Source organism: Tupaia chinensis, unplaced genomic scaffold, assembly GCF_000334495.1.
Source record: "Tupaia chinensis unplaced genomic scaffold, TupChi_1.0 Scaffold000515_1, whole genome shotgun sequence".
Classification (NCBI taxonomy): domain Eukaryota; kingdom Metazoa; phylum Chordata; class Mammalia; order Scandentia; family Tupaiidae; genus Tupaia; species Tupaia belangeri.
The window spans coordinates 7,447,031-7,456,147 of record NW_006160028.1 but is presented as its reverse complement, the minus strand read 5'-3'; the positions used below and the strand labels follow the sequence as shown (position 1 = coordinate 7,456,147).

General features: G+C 48.6%; 1 protein-coding gene across 2 annotated transcripts in view; it reads left to right on the top strand.

Moving 5' to 3' along the window:
- Nucleotides 1-9,117, top strand: part of NRROS (negative regulator of reactive oxygen species) — a 39,915-nt gene that overhangs the window by 1,160 nt on the left and 29,638 nt on the right. The gene's annotated exons all lie outside the window — the stretch shown is intronic.

Here is a 9,117-nt window from a genome sequence, read left to right as displayed (position 1 = left end):
GTAGGAGCCCCGCCACAGCTGGGCCGGACTGTCCCACGGATGGTGGTGTCTGCTGGGTTTTATAACCTGAGACTTTGTTTTCTTCACACACACCCAGTGGGTTTACCCACGTATGCCGGAGAGGTTCTAGGGAGGGGCATAGAATCGTGGGCCTGGGGGAGAACTCCACTGCAGCCACTAATGGTTACAAAAAAAACAGAAACCGGCGTCTCCGGGAATGCTTTCACCTCGTGGGTGCCCTCGTGAGGACTCCATGAGGCCATGTAAACTTGATCCCGGTCGTCATTAAACTCTTCATGGAGGAGCAGGAACTTCCAGACAGTAGGCTCCTGGTGGCTCTGTCCCGGGGACTGTGCTGGGACCGCACTGAGGTGCAGGTCTCTGGTCCTCAGGCCGCTCTGGGAAGACTGATGCTAGCCCTGACTGTCACTTCCGCCCGGCGGCGGGGTGCACGCAGCCAGGCCAGCCTCTGGGCGGGACAGCTGGTGGGCCGCCACACCACAGCCTCGTAATTGTGGGGAGGTGGGCCTCCGGCCATGGCCCCAAACCACCATCTTTCCTAGCACACGCTCGTTTCTCCTGTGCTTACAGGGCACTGTGCGTGCTGGAGCGCTTGCTGCGTTTTCGCACATCAGTGACGAATATTTACAGGATTTATTTTCTTGCTTTGGGTAGAACTTCTTTATATGTTCATTTCCCTCCAAGCCATTTTTCTCAATTTAATCATCAAATAAATGTTACGCGCTCATTTGTGAAGGGCTCTGGGGTGGGTTAGCTGGTGATTTTCAAAAGCTCAGAGAGGAAGGAGGAGGGAGGGGAAAGGCTATTGATGCTTGGATCTTACAAAGTCTCACATGCAACTCTCAACCTGAATTCAGGGTCTATTCGTTAGGGTTGTTTGGAAATAACAAAACCTGAAGCAAATTGGCTTGTAAAAAAAAAAAATGTGGGGGGACCAGCAGTTGGCGTAATGGCTATGTCGCTGGACTCCCACGTAGTCGACTGCGATTCACGTCCCGGACCCAGTGGCTTAAACTCACGCCAGGCATGTGTGCATGCGTGCCCAAGATCCCGAGAGGAGAATGGAGAAGGGATTGCAGCGTGACCATTCCCCCTGTGGGGTGATTTCTCTCTTTCTGTCTCTCTGTCTCTCTCTGTCTGTCTTGTCTGTCTGTTGAGCACACATGCCCTATAGCAAAAACCTCTCCAAAAAAAAAAAAAGGTGGGATTTAGGGACCGGCAGATGGAGTAATGGTTACCTTGCTGGACTCCTATGTAGTCGACCACAGTTCGAGTCCTGGACCTGGCAGCTTGAAATCACACCAGGCATGTGTACATGCGTGCCCAAACTCCCAAGAGGAGACTATAGGAGAAAGGATTGTGGCATGGCCATCACCCCCAGGGAGGGTGATTTATTGCTTTCTGTCTCTTCAGTGAGTGCATGTGCCATATAGCAAGAAAAACTAAAAAAACTAAAAAAAAAAATTGTGAGATTTATTGTTTCAAATAATTGAAAAGTTGGGGTGGCATAGCTGCAAAGTGTAAAGCTTTGTGAGGCGCACACATGTGGGAAGGTTCTGGGTTTGCATCTGTAGATCCCTCTGAGCATGGCAAGCATGTGTGTGCCCAGATTCAGGACTGACTGAGGCTGAAGGTAACGACAGCCTCAGGACCCTCTTGGGACTAATGTCCTCTCTCTCTCATGGAATAAATAAATATTTACACTTTAAAAAAAAAAAGATGTCTATGAGCAATAAGCTTCAGGCATGGCTAGATCCAGGAACTCAAACAACATTGCCAGGAATCCATCCATCGCCATTCCTCAGCTTTGCTTTCCTCTGTGTAGGCTTCACTCTCGGGCAGGTGTTGGTGGCAAAGATGGCTGCTTCCAGTTCCAAGTATAATTCCTACCCCACTTTCCTGTCCCACCATGTTGGGACAAACTTCCTGTGGCTAATGAAGCAGATAGAGAAAACCTCTTTCCCATTTCTTCTAGCAACTGCCCTCAGATTGATTCTCAGGGGCTGAACTTGCCTCCCGTGATGTGTCTGTTACGTGCCAGTCACTGGGGAGGGAAACGGGATGTTCCAATGGGCTCAGGAGTTGGGATCTGACCCACACAACATGATTTTCTCCACAAAGGTTGCACAACCGTGTAATGTACTTCATGCTACTGGTAAGTTTTATGTTGATGGTATTTTAACCACAATTTTTAAATTTTTTTGAAAAAAGAAAAAGGTGGTTTCCTCAAAGGGGCATTGAGTTGTTACCAGAAGAAGGAGAAATGAATGTGGGTAGGCAGAACCATCCAGTTTCCAGAGCCAACGCAGTTAAGTGCTGAGACCACGTGTCTCTTCTCACTTCAATGCGTGAGTGGTTCTGGACTGAGCAGCGGGAGTAAAGGAGGACGCAGCTCCCTGCCGTGGTTCTCATCAGCAGGGCGGGCGGAGTCGGGCTGGAACCAGCGATGGGCTCGGTGTGGCCTGAAGCCCGACAGGAGCCCAAAGAACCCCCCTCCAGCTGCAAGACAAAAGGTCACCTCGGCCAGGTGCTGTGCCATGTGTCCTGAGCATCCGTCTTTCTTTTCTTCTCTTCTGTCTTCTTTTATTTTTCTTATTTTTCCTCTTCCTTTCTTTCCCTTTCTTTCTTCTTTTTTCTTTCTTCCCTTTTTTTTCTCTCTTCCTTTCTTTTTTCTTTCTTTCCTTCCTTCCCTTTTTTTTTTTTTTTCTTTAAACTTGCTGTGGAGAGTGTGTGCTCACCGGAGATGGGGAGAAGTGAGAACTCACCCCCGGGGCAATGGCCTTACTGCAGTCCCTTCCCTTCCAGTCTCTTCTCCGATGTGAACGTGCCCACACACACCCAGTGTGTCTTTCAAGCTCTGGTCCGAGACTGGAACTGAGCAGTCAGCCATGTGGGAGCCAAATGCTTTAACCACCATGCCACCTGCTGACCCCAGAGCACCTTTCTGCTGCCATCCCAAAGACAGATAAACCTGAGGGGGCTGCAGTTGGTGTCACGGTTGCACTCCCACATGGCTGACCGCTGTTCAAGTCCTAGAGCTGGTGGCTTGAAAATCACGCCAAGTGCATGTATGTGTGTGCCCCAAATCTCAGGAGTTGAAGGGATTGAGCATGGCCTTCCCCCCAGGGGGTGATTTCTCATTTTCCTCTCACTGTCTCTCTCTGGCAAGCACATGCATCCTATAGCAAAATCCTAAAAGAAAAAGAAAAAAAAAAAAAAAAGGCTAAGAATTGAGAGGGGATTTCTCCTCAGGAGGCAGCACGTGGGACTCACCCTTCATCTTCTCAAGCAGGACCTAAGTGTCGTCCACCGTGCCTGACAGGGGCTCATCTGGGGTACACACCATGTTCTCCTAGTAGCCACGCGTCAGTCCATTTTAGAGGTCAGCTTGGACACAGACTCCTCCTGATGCCCCTCACTGTCACTTGCTCCTTTCCTGGTCCAGTCCTGATTCCTGAGGCCTTGCCAGGGTCTCTCCTCGGTGGTCCTACCTTGCCCCAAGGCTGAGCTGTCTCCCCACCGGCAGGCTCAGCAGTGAGGAGGGCCCCAGTCCCTGGTCACCTGCTTAAGCTCCTGGCAAGCTCACGGTCTCCCCATCACCGCCCCGCCTGGCACCCTGGCACCTCCTTACGGGACTCCTGTGGCACACCTTCTCTTTTAGTTTACGGGGCCCTTCCTTCAGTCCCTAAACGGAAGCTCCCATTTTGGCTTCTTATTTCCTTCTAGATCCCATTCTTCTAGGCTCCCTAGTTCCTTCTGCAGAACCTGCTTTCACTCACCTGATCCCACAGAAGACCAGGGCCCCATGACACACTCAGGGAGGCTGTTTGGAATGTCAGACGCTGTGTGGGGTGCCATTGACAGAATGGGCGCTGTCATGGCAGGGGCTCCGGAGGTCTCAGAGAGGGCTCAGCTGGGGTAGGGGCCATGACAGGCCATTTACCAACAAATACACATCTGTGCAGCCCGGTCAAGCATTCACCCAGCCCTGATTCTCCCACACAGTCTGATCCAGTTCCTCCTGGCTAGGCCTGAGCTCAGTTCCGGTGCTGGCTTCACCATACACAGGCTGTCTGTTTGCAGGCTCCATGGCTTGAGCAATTTGCTTTGGCTTCTTTGAGTCTTGAATTTCTTTTTCTTTTTTTCTTTTTTTGGAGAGGTTTTTGCTATAAGGCGCGTGCGCTCACCAGAAAGACAGAGAGAGAAAGAGAGACAGAAAGCAAGAAATCACCCCCACAGAGGATGGCCATGCAACAATCCCTTCTCCTCCATTCTCCTCTCGGGATCTTGGGCACATACGCACATGTGCCCGGCATGAGTTTTAGTCACCAGGTCCAGGACTCAAACTGCAGTCGATTACATGGGAGTTCAGTGACATAGCCATTACGCTAACTGCTAGTCCCCGAGTCTTGGATTTATCTGTAACATGGAGGGCCAGCAAGTGGTGTGATGGTTAGAGCACTGGATGCTCCCACATGGCCAACCATGGTTCAAGTCCCAGACCTGGTAGATTGCTTCCTCACTTTCCCTCTCTCTCTGTGACTCTCTCTCTAATCAAATTAAAATAAGTGAATGAATAAATAAAAATTAAACAGATAATTCTTTAGAAAAATAAAATTGTCTTATCTGTAACATGGAAATAATAAGTAGGGACTCAAACAGGTATTTGTACTCCCATGTTCAAAATAGCATTATTCACAACGGCCAAAAGGTGAAGGCAACCTAAATATCCATCAGTGGATGAGTGGATAAAAAGGTGATATAGGGGCCAGTAAGTGGCATGGTGGTTAATGTGCTGGATTCTCACATGGCCAACAGTAGTTCAAGTCCCGGACTTGGTGGTTTGCTTTCTCACTTTCCCTCACTCTTTCTATTTCTCTCTGGTGAGAACACATGCTCTATCACAAATTAAAAAGTAATAATAATAAATAAAATAAAATAAATAAATAACTTTTTAAAAATGTGATATATGCAGGACCAGCAGTTGGCATAATGGCTATGTTGCTGGACTCCCATGAAGCCAGCCGCGGGTCAAGTCCCAGACCCGGTGGGTTAAACTCATGCTGGGCACGTGTGTGTATGTGCCCAAGATCCTGAGAGGGAATGAAAGAGAAGGGATTGTGGCGAGGCCATCCCCCCGGGGGGTGATTTCTCACTTTCTGTCCTTCTGTCTCTCTCTTTCTGGCGAGCGCACGTGCCCTATAGCAAAAAATTAAAAAGGTGATCTATGCGTACAATGGAATATTTGAAAAGGAACGAAAGTCTGATACACACTATGACATAGGTGTACCTTGAAAACTTCACGTTAAGTGAAATAAGACATACAAAGGGCAATTGCATGACTCCACTTACTGAGTACTGAGAATAGGCAAATTCATAGCAAAAGAAAGGAAAGCAGTGGCCAGGGGCTGGGGGCAGAGGGCATTAAATGAATAGGCACAGCGTTTCTGAGGGACGGCGGAGGAGCTCTCCATCTGGGAGAGGATGTAGCGATGGTCGTACCTGGTCTGCGCCTGTGGCCTGAGCTAACTGGAGGCTGGGGTAGGAGGATCGCATCAAGACAAGACCCTGTCAGAGATACCTCTCTCTCCACCTTCGCTGGTGTCCCCCACACCATTCTTATTAAAAGTAAAGTAATAGGGACCAGCAGATGGCATAATGGTTATGTTGCTGGACTCCCATGTAGTCAACTGCGGTTTGAGCCCTGGACCTGGTGGCTTAAACTCATGCTGGGCAGGTGTGCATGCCTGCTCAAAATCCCAAGAGGAGAATGGAGGAGAGGGGATTCTGGTGTGGCCGTCCACCCAGGGCGTGATTGTTCAGTTTCTGTCTCTCTCTCTCTCTGGCAAGTGCATGTGCTCTATAGCAAAAATCTCTCTCTAAAAGAAGAGAGTAAAACAATAAAGTAATTGTATTTCCATATAGAAGCAATTAACACGGTAAAGTAGACTTTTTCAAAGTGTCATCTACAGTATAAAAAGTGTGAAATGCCTGGAGACAAATTTAAAACAGACTGGAAGCCTCTGCACTAAACAATGCTGAAATAAATTAAGAATCTACAGGAAAAGAAGTGTGAATGTTCTCAATGCCACTGAATTGTACAGTCAGAATTGCCGGGTGCCCCTCCGCAGAGATGAAGTGGGTCTCTCAGATACAAAGGTGACATCAGACTCACCACTTGTCACCAGCAGAAATGCCAGAGCAAGGTGTTACCTCCCAGTGGGAGCAATTCACCTTTCATAAGGCCTGTGGCCAGATGCAGCCTGTGGCCATGGACAGGACAGAGTGGGCTGACCTCTGTCGGTTCTGATGGGCGGACTCTGACCACACAGGGAGCCGGTTGACTCATCTGTGGCCCGAGGATGTGCAGTGTGAGCCAGGAGCAGGACCACGATCCGAATGAGCCAGTGCTGGGTGGGCGGGTCTGGGGAGCGAACTGCATTCTCTGACCTGGAGAACTGTGTTCTCTGACCTCTTCAGGAGGCTCACTTCACCTCTCTGGCCTCGGTATTGTCCCTTCCGAGATGGTGGTGGGTCATCCCTCCAGAAACCTATAGTTTCTTCTCAAAAGGGTGGTCAGTTACTACATGAATAAAAGTGCATTTGCCAGAGGGCCCACACATTTAGGGAGCATTCCAATAAATTCAAATGATAACAAAACGTTGCTTTTTGGTTTTAGTTTCCAGGGGGACTGGAGTCCTAAGGACGCATGGGAAGGGCCCGTTACACTGTTAGCTGCTCACAAAGCGGTGATCTCGACTCTGGGCGTGTTTAATTAAGCACAGGCAGGTGGACAACCTGCCAGAGATGACTTTTCAAACATTCTTTAAAACAACAAAATGCTAGAGGGCACGAGCACTCACCAGAGAGGGACAGATGGGGGAAAGCAGGAAAATACCCCCTTCTCATGGGGCATGCTCACACCACAATCCCTCCCCACCATCTCTCCTTTCTTTTCGGGATTTGGAGCACACAGAAGAAGAAGTCCAGCTTGCCTCTCCAACTACCGGGTCCAGGACTCCAACCAAAGGGACGGTCATGTGGTTTCCGGGTGCCTCATCCACCAGGCCTCAGGCCAGCCTGAACATTATTTTAATTTTTTTTAGAATTATTTTATTTCACTTTATTTATTTATTTTAATTTGACCAGAGAGAGGCAGAGCGAGAGAGAGAGGGAAAGTGAGAAAGCAAGCTGTCAAATCCGGGACTCAAACCGTGGTCATCTGCGTGGGAGTCCAGTTTCCTTAACCACCAGGCCAACTGCCGGCCCCAGCTTGAACATTATTTTAAAACTTGTCTTAATAACAATCTAAAATACAAACATCATTAGTCCCATTCTACTAGGGGTGGGGGAACAGGCCTCCCCACAGTCAGAGCCAGGCTTCAAATCGGTTCCGGGAACCAGCAGTTAGCGTAATGGCTATGTCGCTGGACTCCCACATAGTCGACCGCGGTTCGTGTCCCGGACCCGGTGGCTTAAAACTCACGCCGGGCGTGTGTGCGTGCGTGCCCAAGATCCCGAGAGGAGAATGGAAGAGAAGGGATTGCGGCGTGACCATCCCCCCCTGGGGGGTGATTTCTCGCTTTCTGTCTCTATGTCTCTCTCTGTCTGTCTGGCGAGCGCACGCGCCCTACAGTGAAAATCTCTCAAAAAAAAAAAAAGAGAAAAAAAAAAAATCGGTTCCATCTGTCCCTCTAGCCTGGGCTCTTCCTCACAGCCATGATTCTAGGGGTTGGGTTATGAATGTGCAACCCAAATCTAAACAAAATTGATTTTAATTATTACTCAGTGATGTTTTTTGTTAACTCAAAACGTGATTATTTTATGCACACTCATAATAATTTCAATTTTAAGTACCTATAATTACCTATTTTAGTTACATTAATTAGATCATCAGAAAAATCATGACATTTTTCTATGCAAAAATGTGTCATGATTTTCCTGACAACCCAATATTAATTAGGCTCTGATTATGACATACTTTTTTTTTTCATGATAAAGAGTATATGCTTGTGCATGAGAGAGAAAAAGAGAGAGAGTGGGAGAGGGGGAGATAGAGAGAAACCCCCTTGACAAGGCCTTATCACACCGTTCCCTTCCCAGCCCTGCCCCTCCTCAGGATCCTGGGCTCCCATGTGCTCCCAGTGTGCTTTCAGGCCACCCGAGGCTCCAAACCTGCAGGCTCCATATGGCTTCCAGCCCTGCAGGGAGCTTGTGTTACCACTGTAGCACAGATATTGGGCCGTATGATTTAATTTTTAGGTTATAATAGATTGGCTCTATTCTTTAAAAACCTGTCTCGGTCCAGTCACAATGGTGTGAGTGGTGGGTGCTGCTGGGCTAGACTAGGGCCACATGGGAGCCTTGGGTGTGGTTCCCGCCTGTAATCCTAGCTGACTAAGAGGCCGAGGCCGAGGATCTGCACTGCAAAACCCTGTCAAAAGTGCCTCTCTCTGGGACCAGCAGTTAGCATAATGGCTAACTCCCATGTAGCGTAATGACTCCCATGTAGTCGACTGCGGTTCGCGTCCTGGACCCGGGGGTTTAAAACTCAGCCAGGCGCATGTGTGTGCGTGCCCAAGATCCCGAGAGGAGAAGAGAACGGAGGAGAAGGGATTGCGATGTGGCCATCCCCTCTTTGGGGTGATTTCTTGCTTTCTGTCTCTGTCTCTCTCTGGTGAGCGCTCGCGCCCTATAGCAAAAACTTCTCAATAAATAAATAAATAAATAAATAAATAAATAAATAAATAATTTAAAATGTCTCTCTCTCTTTCTCTTCCCTTTTCTCTCTCTCCCCTTCTACTACTCCTCTCTTGCCCTCTCATTAAAAAAAAATAAATAAATAAAATCACTTTAACGAGGCCAGCAGATGGTGTAGAGGTGAAGGAGCCAGATTCCACATGGCCGACTATGCAGTTCTAGTCCTAGACCTGGCAGTTTGATAATCACTCCGAGCACTCCTGTGTGTGTGCCCAAATCCCAAGAGAAGAATGGAGGCCAAGGGATTGTGGCCCGGCCACTCCCGCTGAGGGATGATTTCTCACTTTCCCTCTCTCTGTCTCTTTCTGGCAAGCACACATGCTCTATATCAAAAAC